Here is a 19,685-nt window from a genome sequence, read left to right as displayed (position 1 = left end):
TGTAGGTCAAAAATGGTGACCGTTGGTGACTTTACATTTGATTCAATATGATGCTATGTAAATACTATAACCAAACTATATTAAAAAGTACTTTGTTCCTTTTTCTTGTATTTCAGGCATTTCTCCTGTTTTCATCCATTTTTTTTTTCTACTTGCTGAAGCAGTTGGCTTTGTCAGGGGGGACTAAGTGTCCTGATCATTTTAATTCATGACAATACACATGTGCACCCTGGATGACATCTCTAGCAAAAGGCACAGGCCTCTCTCTTGCCTGAACCAACACTCAAGTTCACGTATGGTCTAGCTTTCCTTTACTGTAAGTACCAAGAACCGATGGCTAATGAATAATTTCATGCAGGCTCCGAGGTGACACATAACAAGGGGGAGCGTTTCCACACCTACGACACTTAGGGTTCTAAAGTACCAAAGGCAGCGGTCGTTAGGATGGATAAAGACTTAGACAAGACCACTGATTGGCCCACCTAGAAATCATCGGTGCCCCCAAGAGCTGTTAGTGTAGTGTGAATAGGACTGATACTTGACTGCAAAAGATAACAGTAATGAATGAGGAAAAAAGGCTGTAGGTCAAGCATCGGCTCAGTATCTTAGCGGTTGAAAAGAAAAGTCATAGCAACAAGATGTCCTCCAGTGGGTACATGGATTAAGCTGCGGTCCATCATGACATCCTAGTGCACGCTCAACACCGAAAAGAAATGAGCTATCAAACCATGAAAAGACGGGGACGAAAGTTAAATGCGTATCACTAAGTACAGAAAGCCAATCTGAAAAGACTGCATGCTGAGTGATTCTGAAGATCTGACATTCTGGAAAAGGCAAACCTATGGAGAGAGTAAAAAGACCAGTAGTTCCCAAGGGTTAGAGGGAAAGGAGGAGTGAGTATGCAGAGCACAGAGGATTTTTAGGGCAGTGAAAATACTCTGCCTAATATTATAATGATGGCTATATTTGTCTAAACCCATAGAATTTACACCCCCAAGAGTGAGCCCTAATGTAAACTATGGACTCTAGATGATCATGATGTCTCAGTGTAAGTCCATCAATCATAACAAATGTACCACATGGGTGGAGGATGCTGATAATGGGGGAGCCTGTAGGGAAAGAGGATATATAGGAAATCTCTGTGCCCTCTGCCCAATTTTGCTGCGAACCTAAAATTGCTCTGAAATATGAAGGCTATTTACAAAGAGAAAGGCAGAGAAGTCAGAAGCTTGAGAAGTCAGTAGGGCTTAATGAAACGGATTTTCTTTCTGCTTTCACGTTAAAGGGTAGGAAAAGACGATAGCATCCTTGAAGGCAGGAGGCAAGAGATTAAAGGTATGCACAAGACAGAGACAGAGAGACAGAGAGATCCACTTTTCCAAGGGCAAGTGTCCCCCTTTGAAAGAGGAAGAAAGGAATCGATACCGACTCAGAGAAAGCAACGACCACAGGCTATGGTGTAACCTGGATAGCTACTGTCAAAAGAAGACGACCAGTTTGGGACGAGTGAAAATTACACAAAATTCAGTTGCAACGTCCATAAGTCAAGTTTCACTGGGACACAGACACACTTGTTTGTGTACATATTTTCTATGGCTGATTTTTGCTAAATTGGCAGAGCCGAGGACTTGCAATGGAGGCTGGGTAGCCTGAAAGCCCTACTGATATTTATTATCTGCCCTTTACAAAAAAAAAAAAAAAATTGCTAACCCTTGACCTAGAGCACCCAGTATTGAGATGGTGAAAATCTCAATCCAAAAGGTCACACCTCAGTTCACTCACATTTTATTGGCAAGAACTAACCATATGGACCCCCCCCTCCCCCCATGCAAGGAGGCTGGGAAATGGAGCCTCTGGCTGGGTAGGATCAACTCTACCCTTTCACACTGGGGGACACAAATCTTTGTTGTTCAGGTCACCACGCCTGAAGCATGCACTTCTCAGGGTACAGATTTAAATGCCCTTTAGATATTTCTGCTCTCCAAAATCCATTTTCAACTGTGCCACCAGCGAAGGGGTGCGTGTGTGTGTGTGTGTGTGTGTGTGTATGGTAAGGGGGTTGAAAGTCTTCCCTTCTGCCTTTCTCCTTATTTCCTCATCCTGCCTGGCTCCAGTTGGCTTTCCTCAAGCTGTCACTCTTTCCCCTTCAGGCCTCTTCTCACTATTGTGCTGAGTGACTCAGTTATGTCTGAGCTCCCAGCGCTAGATTATATACCCGGCCTCAGCAACACCAAAGGCAGGCACTTCTAAACAGAATCCGCTGGTCTTAGAAGGACATGGTCATTAGAAGTCACCAAAATATGCCTTCCAGGGATGTGAAGCAGCCGTCTCTATGAGAAAGATGGGCTGCGTGAAAAGCATTTCCTTTGTGCCCTTAACTTTTAAAGAAATTCAGGTAAAATATCAACACGTTCAACTCAACCACATACATACACAGTATTTTAGGGAGTCTTTTGGTGCCCAAGGGTGGCTTACCAGAGATTTAATATTCCTCCGTCAGCTACCACTTAAAGCTACCTAAAAGTCTAAGCAAGGGGCGCCTGGGTGGCGCAGTCGGTTAAGCGTCCGACTTCAGCCAGGTCACGATCTCGCGGTCCGTGAGTTCGAGCCCCGCGTCAGGCTCTGGGTTGATGGCTCGGAGCCTGGAGCCTGTTTCCGATTCTGTGTCTCCCTCTCTCTCTGCCCCTTCCCCGTTCATGCTCTGTCTCTCTCTGTCCCAAAAATAAATAAAAAACGTTGAAAAAAAAAATTTTTTTTAAAAAAAAATAAAATAAAATAAAATAAAAAAATAAAAGTCTAAGCAAAAATGCATTGCAAGCCCAGCCCACAGACTCTTACATTGTCTTGCCTAAGACTGCATCCCCCAAACCATTGCTCGATAGACATTCCGGAGTTCGCACTCTGCTACAAAATTAGCTAAAACAGTGCCTGCTCTCAAGGGAATCACAGCCCACTGGCAAGACAGGCTTTTATACATCTATGGATGATAGAAGGTAGACTAAAATCAGGGCTTCAATTGAGATCCAAACAAAGTACTCTGAGCAAACACGGGGGGTGGAGTGATTAATTGTGGCAGATGTTAACCAAGAGTAATGATTTTAAGTATCAGGAATAGAAAGCCTTTCTCCATCACGCCTGCAATGCTAATCCCAATTCATTCATCATCGAACCTCACCTTGCCTGGCCATTTATCTTAAACGCAAACCCAGCTTTATTCAGGAAAATCGGTCATATTCATTTATCCTTTGATTGCAGACGTTCACGAAGGATAGCCGTGGCCTGCCATATTTCATGCTCATCCACTCACATGGTAGGCCAGCATTTTGCCAGGAGACCTCTTAAATTGAGACGGTTTTTAATTCAATCTAAAACCCAGGCTTGGTAACAGAGCAGCCTCAGAACCCTGTGATACAGTCTAGGACACACATGCTTCCTTGCCTCCAGTCCGATGTCCTAGTGAAGATAACATTGGGTGCCTTCTCTTTGGACGCATCCCGTGAGTAAATCTGAAGATCGCTGGCCTAAGTTCTTTCACCTCAAGAAAGAAAGGCCTACTAATATCCAACTAAGCGATGATGTAAGGCTGGAGGTGATGCAGGAGGAGAAAGGCATAGATCAATATTTCATGAAAGAATGGAAAATGGAGAAACCAAATGTCCTTGAGGAACCAACTCAACTCTCATTCCTCCATTAAAGTAGGAAGCATTGCTCCTTCCTGTCTGGGCAAACTTTTCTACCTGTTCGTGATACCAAGTCCTTCCATTTCCCTAGTGACTTAATCATTTCCCTCTACCAACCTCACTGTGAAAAAGGTACAGGTATTCTCCATTGTGGAGGAGGAAAACATCAGCCTTAACAGCCTCCTCTGGTTACTTTTCCATTCCTTTCTCCACCCAACATTTTAAGGTAAGCCTACCGTGATGCCCCCCCACTGGGGCTGCTACCTCAATATCAACATAAGCATCTTCTCGCAATGATGGATCTCCCTAAGTAGTCCTGTCTTACTGTTGTTTATGGACAATACTACTCAGTGTTAATATATATTTCCTCCTCTTGTGCAAATGTGTTGGCTCTTTGTGATTTGGATGTAGTTTCCGCTAGAAACCAGCTGGAATCCAAGAGTTGACAAACTGCAGCCCTTCGGCAAAGCTGGCCCTCCACCTGTTTTTGTAAAGTTTTATTGGAACACGACCATGCCCATTCATTTCTGTATTGTTCAGGACTGCTTTTTTTGCAACAGCAGGCAGAGTTGCGTAGCTGTACAAAGACCACAGATTCTCAGAAGCCTAAAACATTTACTATCTAGTGCTTTACAGATAAAGCTTGCCAACCTTGGAGTTAAATTTTCTCATAATTAATATTCTAGGCTCTACGTAGTCTTTGGTTCTCTTTACCTGTGGTAAATTAATACCAGCCTTTAGGGAGGCCACATCTTGTTCTAAGAAGAATCCTTGGTTCAAAAGTTGGCAGAATCCTGATACAAAGAGGGACATTCATACTTTGTTTTGTGCTGCAAACTAGGGCACCTACTGTGCCCATAAAGATCCAATTATGGAAAAAGAGGACTAAAGCCACACACTCTTTACTTCCTCAGGAATTGTTTTCCTTTCTTTCTGGTAACAACCCTAAGTTCTTGTTGTAAGCTAGAGACTGTGCTTACACATGATTGACTCAGAAAGCTGTTATCTCTTTCCTTGACCAGAGGTTGTTCTGGTGAAGGCAGCGTGCTTCATCGGAAAGGAATCTTGAACACAAATGTTCACAGTTGATAAGAGTTAGGTGGGTAACACTGAAGTAATTAATAACACCACTTAAAATACATATTAAAAGTGTTTGTGGGCGCCTGGGTGACTCAATCGGTTAAACGTCCATTCTTGACTTCACTCAAGTCATGATCTCACAGTCATGAGATCCAGCCTTGCGTCAGCTCCATACTGAGCATGGGGCCTGCCTGGGATGCCTCTCTCTCTCTCTCTGCTCCTCCCCTGCTCACTTGTGCATATTCTCTCGCTCGCTCGCGCTCTCTCGCTCTCTCAAAAAATAAAAATAAATTTTAAAAAAATTTTAAAGTATTTGTCTCTGGGGCACCTGGTGGCTCAGTTGGTTAGGCGTCCAACTTCAGCTCAGGTCACGATCTTGCGGTTCACGGGTTCAAGCCCCGCGTCAGGCTCTGTGCTGACAGCTCAGAGCCTGGAGCCTGCTTCATATTCTGTCTCCTTCTCTCTCTCTGTGCCTCCCCTGATCATGCTCTGTCTGCCTATCTGTCTGTCTGTCTCTCTCTCTCAAAAATAAGTAAACATTTAAAAATTAAAAAAATAGTATTTGCCTCTGTGGAACGTGACATGGTGGGAGATGAGGAAAGCTACCACCTTTTTGTTATGAAGGCGTCTGTTCTAAGTGAGTTTTTTTCCCCCACAGAGGCACGTGTCACACTGAGAACATTTTTGGGAAAATCACTTCAATCCTCAGTTTCTCTACCTTAATAATGGAGAAAGGAATTTCTTCTCACCTACCCTCCCAGAAACCCAAAGAAAGTATTTTGAAAATGCTAAACACACACTTATCAGGACAAATAGAGTGTAGCCCAGCATTCTCCAATAGAAATGTAATTTACGACTTCCTTGTAGCCATCTAAAGAAAGCAAAATGAAAGAGAGGAACGTCATATTAACGACATCTTTCATTTAAGCCAATACAGCTAACGTATGATCATTTCAGTATGTAATCAACATGAAAAGAATTCATGATTTATTTTACATCATTGTCGTATCGCGTCTTCAAATCTAGAGGACTGCCTTATGGTTATGGCACATTTCTCTTTGGACTAGCCACATTTTGGGCTCTCAATAGCCACACGAACCAGTGGCTCCTGGACCGTAAAACTGTAGACTGTGTCCCCAGCTGGCAAGCCACTTTCCAGGCCACACCCAAGAGCCATTGACTCCTCCATGAGCCCTGGAACATGTTCTACTAAGAAGCAAAACCAACCATGAGTTAGAGACCAAGTTCCTAAAGGAGTGTGATTGTTTCCCTGGTTCTTACGGTGACCATAATGCCATTATTACTAGGGGTGCCTGGGCGGCTCAGTCGGCTAAGCATCCAACTTCAGCTCAAGTCCTGATCTCGTGGTTTGTGGGTTCGAGCCCTACGTCAGGCTCTGGGCTGACAGCTCAGAGCCTGGAGCCTGCTTCAGATTCTGTGTCTTCTTCTCTCTCTGCCCCTCCCTGGCTCTCTCTCTCTCTCTCTATCAAAAATAGATAAACATTAAAAATATATATAAAAAAAAGAATTGCAATCTCGGGGTGCCTGGGTGGCTCAGTCAGTTAAGCATCCAACTTCAACTCAGGTCATGATCTCATGGCCCATGAGTTCAAGCCCTGTGCTGTCAGCTCAGAGCCTGGACCCTGTTTTTGGATTCTGTGTCTCCCTCTCTCTCTGCCCCTGCCCCCCCATCTCTCTCTCTCTCTCTCTCTCTCTCTCAAAATTAACCCTTAAATAAATAATACTATTATGTATTATAATAATACTAACATGTATTGAATAGTATGTCCCAAACGCTGCACTACTTCTCCACAAGATTATTTCATTTATGACTCATAACAAACCTGTGAGAAAATCATCCTACCACCATTTCAAAGGTAAGTAAACTAAGGATTAAAAAAAAACGTATGCCAGTCGCCCAGGGTCTCAGAACTTTCGTGCTGTGCAGCCAGAATTCATACTAAGGTGAACGTTCCCAGCACCAGCTTTATTAACCATAAGCAACAGCGTTCATTTCCAGATCTTTTGCCTTAATTTTTTTTTCTGACACCACCGCCCCCTCCTGAGTACCAACTGCTATCTCCCGCTCTGACTTGCAGCTGCTATTACAAAATATGGGGGTGGAGGGAGGGTTTTCCGGTGCCTTTTTTCCCAACCTTGGGAGGTATGGTGGGTTTTAAACCATCCAGTCTTGGGCCCCAATCTCTCCCCCCAAAACAAAGAGAGTCTTAAGATCTGAGCTTTCCACTGCCTTCTGAGAAAGGGCATCAAAACTCCTCTCTGAAGCAGGGCCATTCACAAATCTAATGCCGTTCTCAGAAACACCTCTTATTAAACAGCTCTCGTTAACCTTGCTTCCTAAGCTGAAATCAACACAATTCAGCGTTCTTACGCAACAGGGCAAATTCCTTGCCTTTCCGGGGCTCTTTTGTTCTTCTCATTCATTCTCGTTCTGAAGACGATGTCTGTCCCTCACCTCGCTAAGCGTTGCCAGAAGTGGTCAGAAGAATGAGCATTCCAAACTCCCTTGTCATCAAAATTATCAGTCCTTTTGCAAAACCAAACCAACCAACCAACCCACAAAAAACAAAAAACAAACAAGCAAACAAACAAACCGAAAAACTCAAAAAGACCTAACTGCTTGCATTTGGGCTTAAATACGTTCTCTAGCAAAAAAAAAAAACCATTTTTTTTCCCTTTCCCGGGCTCTGGTTTTAAGAGTAGTAGTTAATATTTTTTTTTAAATTTTGTGTCCTTTTAAACGACACATTCAAACTTCAAAATACATTCCTCTTATAGGAGGTTCGAATGACGCAGAGTCATAGAGAGAAAACCTTGAAGGATTTGCACTCCCGTCCTTCTCTTTGTCCTTTTCTCAGGAGACATTTCTGCCAGCAGTTTGGACCCTCTTCTTTCAGTCCCATTTCTGTGCATGAATATGTACATGTATCTCTCAATATTATGCCTTTAAAAAGCACAGGGGATCACTCTGTGCATATTCTCCAGTTTGCCGTGTTCATCTGAAAGTCTGTCTTTGCAATTTTTCCATATCAATGCTTTTTTTTTTATTTGAGAGAGAGAGAGAGAGAGAGAGAGAGAGAGAGCAAGCAGGGGAGGGGCAGAGGGAGAGGGAGAGAGAATCCCAAGCAGGCTCCACATTCAGCGTAGAGTCTGATGCAGGGCTTTATCTCAGGACCATGAGACCATGACCTGAGCCAAAATCCAAAATTGGACGTTTCACCAACAGAGCCACCCAGGTGCCCCTCCATATCACTACATTTTTGACGTCTGCATAATATTTTATAATAAAGATATAGAACCCTTTATTTCCACGCTCTCCTACTGATGGGCATTTAGTTGTCTATTTTATGCTCTTTCCAACTATTCTGCAATACGTATTCTTATACTGAAAGATCTCTTTAGCACAAGCACCCAGTTTATCTTCAGTTTTAACAGATATTAACCAATTGCCTTCAAAAGGGTTTCATCAGGGCACTGTTCAGGTGACAGTGTCGGGGAGAATCTGAATCCTTCCATCATTACCGTTCTTTGACTTTATCACATTAAAATATGTCTGTCATCCTGACGAAAATTCTTTTTGGATTCTTCAGAAAATTTTTAATGAGGATCTCCACTCTGGATATAATTTCCAGAGCATGGAAAATGCAGCCAGACTCTTTTGGTTTATACCATGCCTCTGGTACTTGTCAGCTGCATGATCTTGGGCAAGTTGCTTTTACCCTTCTGTGAAATGGTAACAATAATGATATCTGACTCCTGGAGTTGTTATGAGGATAAAGTAGTGGGTTAATCTATATTAAACACTTAGAGCTGCATCTTGCAAATTGTAATGATATATAAATGTTTGCCTTATTACTATTATTATATATTTTTATTTTCTTATATATAAGAAAAGAAATGGTGTTGTTATGTTGTCTTCTATTTGGCCCTTTGTTGAATTACTTTACTATTTATAATAATCTTTTAAATGGCTTCTCATAGACTTTCTTCATCAATAACTGTGAAAATGAGCCATTTGGTGCCTTCCTTTGCAATAGTTAAAAGTCTCCTTTTCTTGTCTTGTTGCATTGGCTAATATTTCCAGTGGCGATGATAACAGAGATCCTCGTTTTGTTCTCAATTAGTAAAACCACCTCTAATATTTCACAAGTATGTGGGATTTTTACTGGAGGATTTGGTAAAGACTCTATTTTAGAGAATAAGGGCATTTTATTCAAATAAAATAATATTACAAAAGTATGTTTTAAGAGGAAGGATGAAGAATTTTATCAGCTGTTCATGTTGGCATCTTTTAAGGTGACTACATATATGTATATGTATGTATATACATGTATATAGCTCATATATACATATATATATATATATATATATATATATATATATATACACACACACACACACATGCACACATTCTATTTTGAGCAGCCTATGTGGTGAATTATATTATTGAGTTTCCCAATGGTGAATGAGATAAACCATTTTGACATTCTATTATCAAACTGTTGGATTGGGCTTGCTAATTTGCTACTTAAAATGTTTATATCTATGTATGTGAGACTGGCCAACATTTTTTTTCCACGTACTATCTTTGAAGATTGAGTTGAGAAATTTCCTATCTTTTGTTATGCTGTAGAATAAGTTAAATGACACAAATCCTTGAAGGCTTGGTAGAATTTGTGTATAAAACCCTTGGGCCCAGAGTTTTAGTGGCAATCTTTGATTACCTTGTCAGTTTCTTATCCATCTTATCTAGATGTTCAAATTTGTTGGCATAAAATGGTATAAAATACCCTTATAATTTAAAGCTTTCTCTATAACTATCAACCTATTACTTTTCTTGCTTTCACTATTACTTACTTTCTCCTCCTCCTTCTCTTCCTCCTCGTCCTCTTTGTCCTTCTTGTCCTCTTTGCCCTCCTCCTTCTTCCCCTCCTCCTCCTCCTTCTCCTTCTTTCCTTCTCCTTCTTTTTCTTCTCCTTCTTGTCCTCCTTCTTCTTCTCCTTCTTCTCCTTCTCCTTCTCCTTCTCTTCCTTCTCCTTCTCCTCCTTCCCCTTCTCCTCATTCTCCTTCTCCTTCTCCTTCTCCTCCTTCTCCTTCTCCTCCTTCTCTTTCTCCTCCTTCTCCTTCTTCTTCTCCTTCTTCTCCTTCTCCTTCTTCTCCTTCTCCTTCCTCCTCCTCTTCTTCTTCTTCTTCTTCTTCTTCTTCTTCTTCTTCTTCTTCCTCTTCTCCTCCTCCTCCTCCTCCTTCTTCTCTTCCCCTTCCCCTACTCCTCCTACTCCTTCTTCTTCCTCTTCTTCTTCTCTTTAGTCAGACCTGCCAAGCATCTACTTCATTAGTCTCCATAAAGAATGGACCCTGGTTTTATAGATCAGCTATAACTTGTTTCTGGGATGACTGTTTTCTCTATCATTAATTCTCACTGCTACTCTTACAGTTTCTTCCTTCTACTTTATTATTTCATTCATCATTTTGTAATACAGACAGTGATAGGCAGCAAAACATTTTAGACACCATAAGTTAGGTCTTTACTTAGCACAGTGAGGACACAAAATAGGAAGAGGTTGATTCTATAAATAGGGATAGGGTAAGTTTGAAGTTTCATGATTGAAAGATAAGTGAGTGCTGAGAAAAGGTTCCCAGCTATTTATACTCATAAATGGTTATTCACAAGTAAATATTTATCAAAAATTGCTACGCATATACCTATGAAACTTGTTACAGTAATTGCCTCTGAGGAAGGTAAGTTAGGGCTTTGGGTACATACCCCTTCATGCTGTTTAATTTCATTTTACTGTAAGCATTTATCATCTATTCAATAAATAAGTTTAACATGAACTAACATAAAGATCTGTTGAACAGAAAATCTCCCAGAACTGGAAGGAGTCTCAGAGGTGAACTAGTTTAAACTTCCTCCTTAATTTAAATGTCTGTTTAAACACCGGTAAGGCGCTCTCAGGGGTTCCTAAGTACAGGTCTGGTATCTCTGGAAGAAGCCGGACGGCATGGCTACATAAAACCTGCTGTCTGGCTTGCTAATGTGGCTGTGGCTGCAGGCAGCAACCCGGGACTCCGGGACTCAGCAAAGCTGGAGAGAGGAAGGCTATCGTTGGATCCGGCCACAAGAGTGACAGAGGAGGGAATGAGAGGTTTCCTGTCTGAGGAAGGTTTTCGCTTTTGTTTCAAGATCCCTTATCTCTGTCAGGTTGTGTCTGCCTCCACTCACCTAACAGCTTGCCTGGCTCTGGTCTTTTGCTTCTGTGTCGGCTCCAGCCCGAGACAGTGTCCCTGTCTGCCCTGCCTTTGACCTGCAACATCTCTTTATTTCCCAGGCACTATACCTCTGTCCCCAAGTTCAGCCACTTTACTGCTTCAGCCACCAGGGAACAGGAGGGCGTTGCAAATGCAGGTCGTAAATAACCACGAGGTCAAAATGGGTGTCGAAAGTTGAGTTGGACGGACGTAGAAAGCGGAATTAGCTAGATGGACGGAGTCAGTAAGTGAATATTTATCTGGACGAGGTGTAAGAGTACATTTGTGTGGGACGGGGAAGGAAAGAGGGAGCGGGACACATGGTTTTATTTGGAAAAGGAAGTCACCAAATTCAAGATCTCAGAGAGTAGAGGTATGAGGGGCAGGGAAGGGAGGAAATAAACCTGCACTTAGAGTTCCTTCTGTGTTCCAGGAGCCCTGTAGATACCATCTCACCTAATTCTCTCAACTTTCCCACAATTTACAGAGGAAGCTCATGGGACCTAAACACGGCCAAGGAAACACAACTGGTAAGGGGAGAGGCAGGGATTGATTAGGTAGACAATGGAGAGGTAGGTGGTGGCCCGAGGCTGGTATTGGAGAGAGAGAAGCTTGAGGTATCCGATCAAGTCCTGCCGGTCCTTGCCAATAGCTGCCCCTTCGTTATCCTCAACACGAGCTAGAGGGTGTTGCACGATCCGTCTCTTGTGAACCCCCGAGGGTTCAGTTAAGCCACTTTCCCCTTTGCTGATGCAGGCGAGTCATCCTGACCTATTCTTGGTTTCTCAAACTCGATAAGTTTCTTCCGGTCCTAGGATTTGGAACATCTTCCTTTCTCCACTTAGCATTTGTTTCGCGATTTACCTCTTTTATTCTGGCTCCGCCTTCCTTTTCAGTCTTTAGGTTCTCAGATCCAGCGGGACCTCCCTAGGGCTATCCTTCTTACCTGTGCTGTGTAAACTGAGTTTGGGATCGATCCCCTTATTACACAGTGAATTGGTGGGATAATTTATTCAAACTCATGTCTGCCACTAGATGGAAAGCTCTGTGAGAACAAAGACTGTCTACCTATTTACCCAGCTTGTAGTTGACCCTCATTTTGAGTGAAGCGATGAATGAATGAATGAAGTGACATTGTAAATGATTGAAAAAAACTGTGTCCTTAAAGCAAATCATAAGTGTGGTCTTGCATGGTCTAACAAAGCGCACGTGTGAAGGTTGAAGCTGTCCCTTGCCCAAACCCCCTCCTGTCACTCATGATAACTTTGAAGCCATGGCTCCTAGGGGTAGCTCATTCGACACGCCATCCTGATGGGGTTAGGCTATGGTCTTCTTCCTCTTTGGATCAGGGAAGAAATCTGATGAACACGTTCCCTTTGCCTTGGGTCTCATAGGTTCCTCTCTGGTTTATCCGGGCCCCTGCTGCTCTTCCTTTTTAACTCTGGCTCAGAATTTTAGGTGTTCCTGGTAGGTTCTTTCTGACTCCTATATACTAAGTATCATAAGAGAGGGGTTTTTTTCCCCCCTTGGGAAAAATAAAGAGCAACTGGACGGAATACGTGGGGAAGGAGGGGAACAAAGTCTCTCTGCTCATTTGGAAGTCCCGTAAGGTCACCCTGGGACGGTGTCCTCATTTCTCCCTGCAAGGCTCCAGGGCTCCAGGATCTACAACCCCTGCAAATATTTCACCATTTCGCAGACCCAACAGTGATGTTGCCTGGCTCAGCAAGGGGGCACCAGGCTCAGCCGGAGGGATCTGGGCTTTTTCCACGTCGTGAGTCAATCTGGGCAGACCAGTCCTGCGGAAAGGAGTCATAAATTGGGGACTGTGAATTTCTCCTGCTGAGAGGCACTACCAGTTTATGAGGGAGAAAAAATTGATAAACCCCTGGGTATCATTTTTTGTTTGTTTGTCTTCATTTCACTCTGGGGCCAGCTGCGAAAGGGAAATGACTGCAAACAGCCCGTTAGGAAAACTGCTTTAGTAAAAACACCGCAAAGGAAAGTCATAAGCCATTGTGACCGTCAGCCAGTGGAAAGGCAAAGGACGGAGCGTGAAGCCCCGAGGTGCGCCTATCTTGCCAAAAACAAAACAAAATAATTCCAAAGCTCATCTTGTGCGCAGAGATGGGTTCTAATGGCACCATAGTATGGCCACGCGTCCGGGCCTCCCGCGTCTTCTCTGGAATGGGACGGGCTCTGCTCCTCTAATGCTTAGTCCTTCTGTTTCACCCTTCCTCTTGAACACTGATTGTGGGCAAAGCACACAGGGAGAAGAAATTGTGCCCGCAGCTCTGCAATATTAAAAAAACACATTACAGGAGCACCTGGGTGGTTCGGTCGGATAAGCATCAGACTTCTGGATCTCAGCTCAGGTCTTGATCTCAGGGTGGTGAGTTCAAACCCCGCCTGCGTTGGGCTCCTGGCTGGGCATGAAGCCTACGTAAAAAACAAACAAACAAAAAAAAAACCCAAAAAAACAATACATTACAGTGGCACGCCATAGGTCCAACCGAGTCCCTTAGAGAAGCAGAAGAGAGAGAGTTCACTCTGGCCTGCGTGGTTAAGCAAAGCAAACCTGTGGAATGCAGCTTCTGAACTGGATCTTGAAAGACAGGAGGGAGGGATGCAGGGAAGGGGCAGCAGGAAAAAAGGCTTGAGGGAGAAAATTCCCTCCTGGGGCTGGATGGCCTTCTGAGGCCAGCTCACCAACGACTGGAATTGTAAATCAAATCGAAAGGTTTCACAAATTCGGATTTGGACGTCAGCCGCACTGTGACTGGAGTCACTCTCTTTAGTTGGAGTCCACGGAGGCTACGGCGGCCTGGGAGAAGGGATTTCTGGTCGCCGTAAGGCAGCGTGGATGCCTCGGTGCCGTGGGGCGCTGGCTTCCCCAGCTGGCAGTGCCCCCTTGGCTGTCCCTCCTTCTAGGGTGGATAAAATAAAGCCCTTGCTGCCTGTCCCCAGGTGCGGCTCCTCACAAGGCTTTCCAAACCCCAGGCCCCGGGGGGGGACCCCGGAGACCACTGGAGACCTCTGTGAGGCCCATGTGAGGCCTTGGCCTCTTTGGCTGGGTTTCAGACCCAACACCTCGGGTCTCTGGGAGCCTGGCGTGACCTTATGGAGGGTTTGTTTATTAGCTGTTCTGTTAAAGTTCCATTCATTTATTTAAATAAACAACTCCATCTAACTCGAGGCTCTCCCCCGGCAGCCCTAAATCAAAGGCAGCTTCTGTTATACTTTATTGCTCTACTTTGCAAATTCGAATTAAAAGAAGGGGCAGCCAAGACCAAAGGGCTTTATGGCTCAGCTGCAGCCACGTAGCAAGCTCGGCTACCAGCCCGAGTTTGCACCCCAGACCCTGCGGGTGCTTTCATGCTGCGGGGCCCCTTTATTGTTCGAGCTGCGTGCAGCAGAGACTGGCATGGACTGAGAACCCTTCGGAATGAACGCGCCAACTTGGAGGTGGGGAGGACCGTGGGGTAGCGCACAGACTCAGGATCGGGGACACCCCGCTCCAGGCAATGCCTGGCCCAGTCACGGCTCTGTGCTCACGGGCAGTCACTTGGCACCTCCGACCTTCGGGTTCCTCTTTGGGCAAAATGCAGGGACAGGGCAAGAAAAAATCTTCACGTTCTTTTCGGTTCTGAAATGCCGATGCTCCGTGATGACCGGGTACCACGGCCCAGCAGGTGGCGGGAAGCCGGATGGGCAACAGCGAACCAGCAGGTGCCAGTTGGCATCCAAGCAAGGGGGTGCTGTCCACGGGGTTGTAGGAAGACACAGCATCACGTGAAGGTTATTTCCAACCCCAGGTCAGTTAGTTCCTTATGATTATATAGACTGGGATGGAGAGAAGGAGGTCAGATTTGGGAGGAGGTAAAACAGAGAGTGTATGTTTTATTTATTTTTGAGAGAGAGAGAGCACAAGGAGGGGAGGGACAGGGAGAGAGAGGGAGACACAGAATCCGAAGCAGGCTCCAGGCTCTGAGCTGTCAGCACGGAGCCTGACTGGGGCTCGAACCCATGAACCATGAGATCATGACCTGAGCCGAAGTTGGATGCTCAACCGACTGAGCCACCCAGGCGCCCCTAAAGTATCTTTTTCAATTTTTTTTTTAATGTTTATTCATCCTTGAGAGAGAGAGAGGCGAGCACGAGTGGAGGAGGGGCAGAGAGACAGAGGGAGACACAGAATCGGAAGCAGGCTCCAGGCTCCGAGCTGTCCACGTAGAGCCCGACGTGGGGCTCGAACTCACCAACTGTGAGATCGTGACCTGAGCCGAAGTCGGATGCTCAACTGACTGGGCCACACCAGGCACCCCTAAAGTACCTTTTTAAATCCTTATTAATTGAATACGTAAAGCAACATATACTCCTGTTATAAAAATAATACACAGAGAAAAATTGAAAGGCGCGGAAAGTACAAAAGAAAACAAATCGCTCATAATTCCACACACAGAGATAATCACTGTTTGCAATTTAGTGGGTGCCATGAATTAGTGATTTATGGCACGGTTATATGGTTATACACGCACGCACACACTCGCATACGTAATTTTTTCTCACAAATACCTTTTAATGACACTACGGTTTTTATTGACTATTATTCATTTTGAAATGTGTTTGGTTCTTTCCATTTTTTCTGTTAACAAATAATGAATTAATATCCTTCTAGCTAAATCCCATGTCCAATTATCTCAAAAATATAAAGTATTAGAAGCAAAATTTCTAGTTAAAAATGAACATTTTCCAAGGTTTGATAAATACTGACAAAATACTCTTCAAAAGCTGGACCAGTTTATGCCCCCCAAAGATCTTTTCCTCTCTCTTTGTCAACATTGGGAAATGTATTTATTTTCAATGATCATCAATCAAAACTACTTAGATGTTGAGTTATATAATACTTTAAAATATATTTATTTGCCATGTGTAATTCTTTTTTGCTAAATTGCCTATTCATGTTTTTTTTCATTTTTCATTTTAGATATTTGATTATATCTTATTGATTTTTTAGAGCTCTTTATATATTAGGAGTCTAGTCTTTTTTCTTGCCATTGCACATTTTTTTCCAATTTCATCTGTTTATAGTGTTTTGTAACTTATATTTTTTAATGGTCCCATTGTATCACTTATTTTTTAATTATGTCTTTACTTTTATGAATATATAAAGATTATTTTTGTTTTAAATTATACAGAGATTATTTTCTGATTTTTTTTAGGTTGCTGTTTAAATATTTTTACCTATGATTCACTTAGACTTTATTTTGAGATAGGACAACAATTCTTTCAGTGATAAGCTACCATCTGGTGAATTATCTCACATATCTATTGACTCAAAATGTCACTTTTAGCATAAACTAAATATTTGGATTAGTTTCTGATCTTTCTTTTGCAGCCTATTGATTTCACTTTTGCACTTTACATTTTGCTTCAACTTGCAGGACTTTATACTTCAAGAGAGAAGCTTAATCATTTATATTTAACATAATGAGCATTATTTTTATTTTATTTCTATGATCTTGTTTTACACTATTTCAATGCCTTCTTATTTTCCTTTACTTTTAAGATTTTGTTGTATGGGCTTTTATTGTTTTTCATAAATAGCTTTTCTTCTAGTGCCTTCGAGGAGATATGTTATCTCTTGTTTGATTACCATTGAGAATTCAATTTAATTGGCAATAACAAGAACACAACATTTGTGAGTCCTCTTTATGTCAAATAAAGAAATTAGTGAAATCATATGGTAATTGTCTTTCTAAGACTGGCTTATTTCACTTAGCATAATCCTCTCTAGCTCCATCCATGTCATTGCAAATGGCAAGATTTCATTATTTTTCATGGCTGAATAATATTTCATTATATATATATATATATATATATACACTATATATATATATACACACACACCATATATTATATATTGTATATGCATATTATATATTATATACTTATATATATTGTATGTATATATGTATATATGTATATATATGTATATGTATTTATATGTATATATAGTATATGTATATTATATATATTGTGTATATATATACATATGTATATGTATATATGTATATATGTATATATATGTATATGTATTTATATGTATATATATTGTATATGTATATTATATATTGTGTATATATATATACATATACATATGTATATATGTATATGTATATATATGTATATATATATATACAATGGACACTTGGGCTGCTTCCATAGTTTGGCTGTGGTAGATAAATCTGCTATAAACATAGGGGTACATGTATCTTTTTGAATTAACTTTTTTGTATTCTTTGGGTAAATACCCAGTTGTGGAATTACTGGATCATATGGTAATTCTATCTTTAATTTTTTGAAAAACCTCCATACTCTATGCCACAGTGGCTGCACCAGTTAAGAACCAAAACAAATGAACAAACGGGGGTAAAGAAAAGAAGGTGGGGGAGACAAACCGAGAAACGGACTCTTAACTATAGCGGACAAACTGATGGTCACCAGAGGGGAGGTGGGCGGGGTGTTGGGGGAAATACGTGAAGGGGACTGAGAGTATACTTATTGTGATGGGCAATGTGTAATATAGAATTTTTGAATTACTATTTTGTATGCCTTAAACTAATATAACATTGTATGCTAACTACACTGGAATTAAAATTTTAAAAAAAGAAAAAGAAATTACCACTCATTTGACTTGATACTTTGTGCTGTCATCCCTTCCTAGGTTTGGGTTGATAGAATATGACTGTGATCAAAGAATCGACCTTGTCTATCCCTAAGTTGCCTCATCTCTGACACGGGCGTAATAAGAGCATTCCAGAGTTATTGTGGAAATCAAATGAGGTAATGTATACAAAGCATTGAGAACAGTGCTTGGTACATGGTAAGCCCTCAGGAACATTGCAATGATAAATAAAAAGATCTAATACATCTTTTGAAATTTTCAAATTATTATCCTCACATTGCATCACAAAACTTTTCATTTAGTGATTACTTGTATTGCCTTATTTTGGAATGATTTAGACTTTAGTTTCTACTTTACTAGTTTCAGAGCTTACAGTCTGCCCTTTCATACAGTATTTTCCTGGGTGCAAACTCTATTTTGATTCATCTCCCAGTTGGTTGGAAGATTTCAACTAATTTTTAGGTTATTTAAATGCATTATAGCCGTATTGAGTTTTGCAAGAACCAGGAAAAAAATCGTGACTTGTACAAGTTTAGAGTTTGTTTTTTTTCTCTTGTGTCTAGAGGTACCCTGCGTGTTCAGTTTCACAGAGTCGTCGGGAACCCCAGCTCCACCTGCCATGTCATTGGGTGCATTCCCAAGAAACAGAGGGGTGGTGCCAACACCATCCATCTTGTCTGGAAGATGAAGCAAGGAAGAGGAAAGCCCAAATCTGAGCATGGACCCTCCAAGGAAACTGCCCAGAAATTGCATCTACCACATTGGCTTACATCCCACTGGCTAGAATTTAATTACACGGATACAATGCAAGGGAGGCTGTGAAACAGAGTCTTCATTCCAAGTCACCATGTGCTCAGCTAAACATTTACTTCTGAGAGAGAAGAGAATAAATATTGGGATCAACTAGTTGGCTCTTCCAAGTCTGCCTTCTGGTCACCGGAATATCCATGTGCTGTTTTTCCCACACATAGGGCATCCTCCTCTCCCACAGGAACATAGTCTCAAGTCCAGCCCAGTTAGTACATCCCACCTGACTGTACAATTCCTAAGTGGTACGCAACCCTTTCCATCAGATCCGGCATGGCTCCCCATGGGTCGGTAATTTATAACTTCAACCACAGGTGTTCTGTCCCTCCCATACCTAATCTGCATCAACGAAGAAGAAATGTGAAAATTAAAATAAAAGAAAATAATACTTTTAGAGGAGAAAAGGTCACTGGTCAGTGACTACTGTGTCTTTCCAATTCCCTTCCCCTCCTTGGTTGGATCTATGACAACGACCCAGGTTAGTAAGCAAGAGTCGTAAAGACCCTTCTTGTTGGCAGTGGGCAGGTTGCTCGGTGTCCCATCTCACGGACTCAGCCTCTGCTTCTTGTTCGTTGTCCTCTGGGGTCACACCCATGGTAGGTTTGGGGAAGGTCTCTCCTTGTTCTTGAGGGTCTGGGAGTTGCTTAGAAGTTGAACAACATTTGTAGCCAAGCTAGTGATTTCTTTGGATACAATTCCTTCAGCATTTTAGTAGACGTTGTCTATTTGCTCTCCATCCATTCCATCTACAAGTAACCACCTGCCAAAGATCTGGTCCTGATATAATTATTCCCCCAGATCTGTTACCTACGGACCTCTATGCTCTGCCCAGCCCTTCTCTCAAGTCATCTCTTCGAGGATGATGACCTTGAAGTTGTTTGAGACAATAGGCTTCAGTGGTAACCCTGGGTGACCTGCCTTTTCCCACCAGCCTGGGACATGTCTTCTGGTCAAGAGCACTTAAGAGAAGATATTTCAAAAGGGATTTGGGCCCAGAGTTTATCTCTTATGAAGTCCAGATCCTCAGGTGGCTTCTTCGAACTGCTCCCATTTGGTCTGTAGTGGAAATTGTTTTGTTTAGTTTTCAGCCCTGCAAGACTCCGTGTTTCCAAACTCTCAGTCAGTTTAGACTGAAGACCACAGGGAGGAAATGTTTCTGC

The 19,685-nt window shown here is 42.4% G+C and overlaps 1 long non-coding RNA gene across 3 annotated transcripts in view; it reads left to right on the top strand.

The window, feature by feature from the left end:
• Positions 1-18,935, top strand: part of LOC131496843 (uncharacterized) — a 250,187-nt gene extending 231,252 nt beyond the window's left edge. Inside the window, exons 7-9 of one of the 3 annotated variants that reach the window (XR_009254661.1) lie at positions 117-316; positions 17,758-17,916; positions 18,282-18,935. This is a non-coding gene — a long non-coding RNA (uncharacterized LOC131496843). Of the gene's footprint in view, positions 1-116; positions 2,528-17,757; positions 17,917-18,281 lie in introns of those variants that run through there. The other 2 variants (XR_009254666.1, XR_009254660.1) reach the window with 2 other exon arrangements.
• Positions 18,936-19,685: the final 750 nt, after the last annotated feature.

The sequence above is a fragment of the Neofelis nebulosa genome, chromosome 16, assembly GCF_028018385.1.
Source record: "Neofelis nebulosa isolate mNeoNeb1 chromosome 16, mNeoNeb1.pri, whole genome shotgun sequence".
Taxonomy (NCBI): domain Eukaryota; kingdom Metazoa; phylum Chordata; class Mammalia; order Carnivora; family Felidae; genus Neofelis; species Neofelis nebulosa.
The sequence above is the reverse complement of the archived record's forward strand: the minus strand, read 5'-3'. Positions and strand labels throughout refer to the sequence as shown.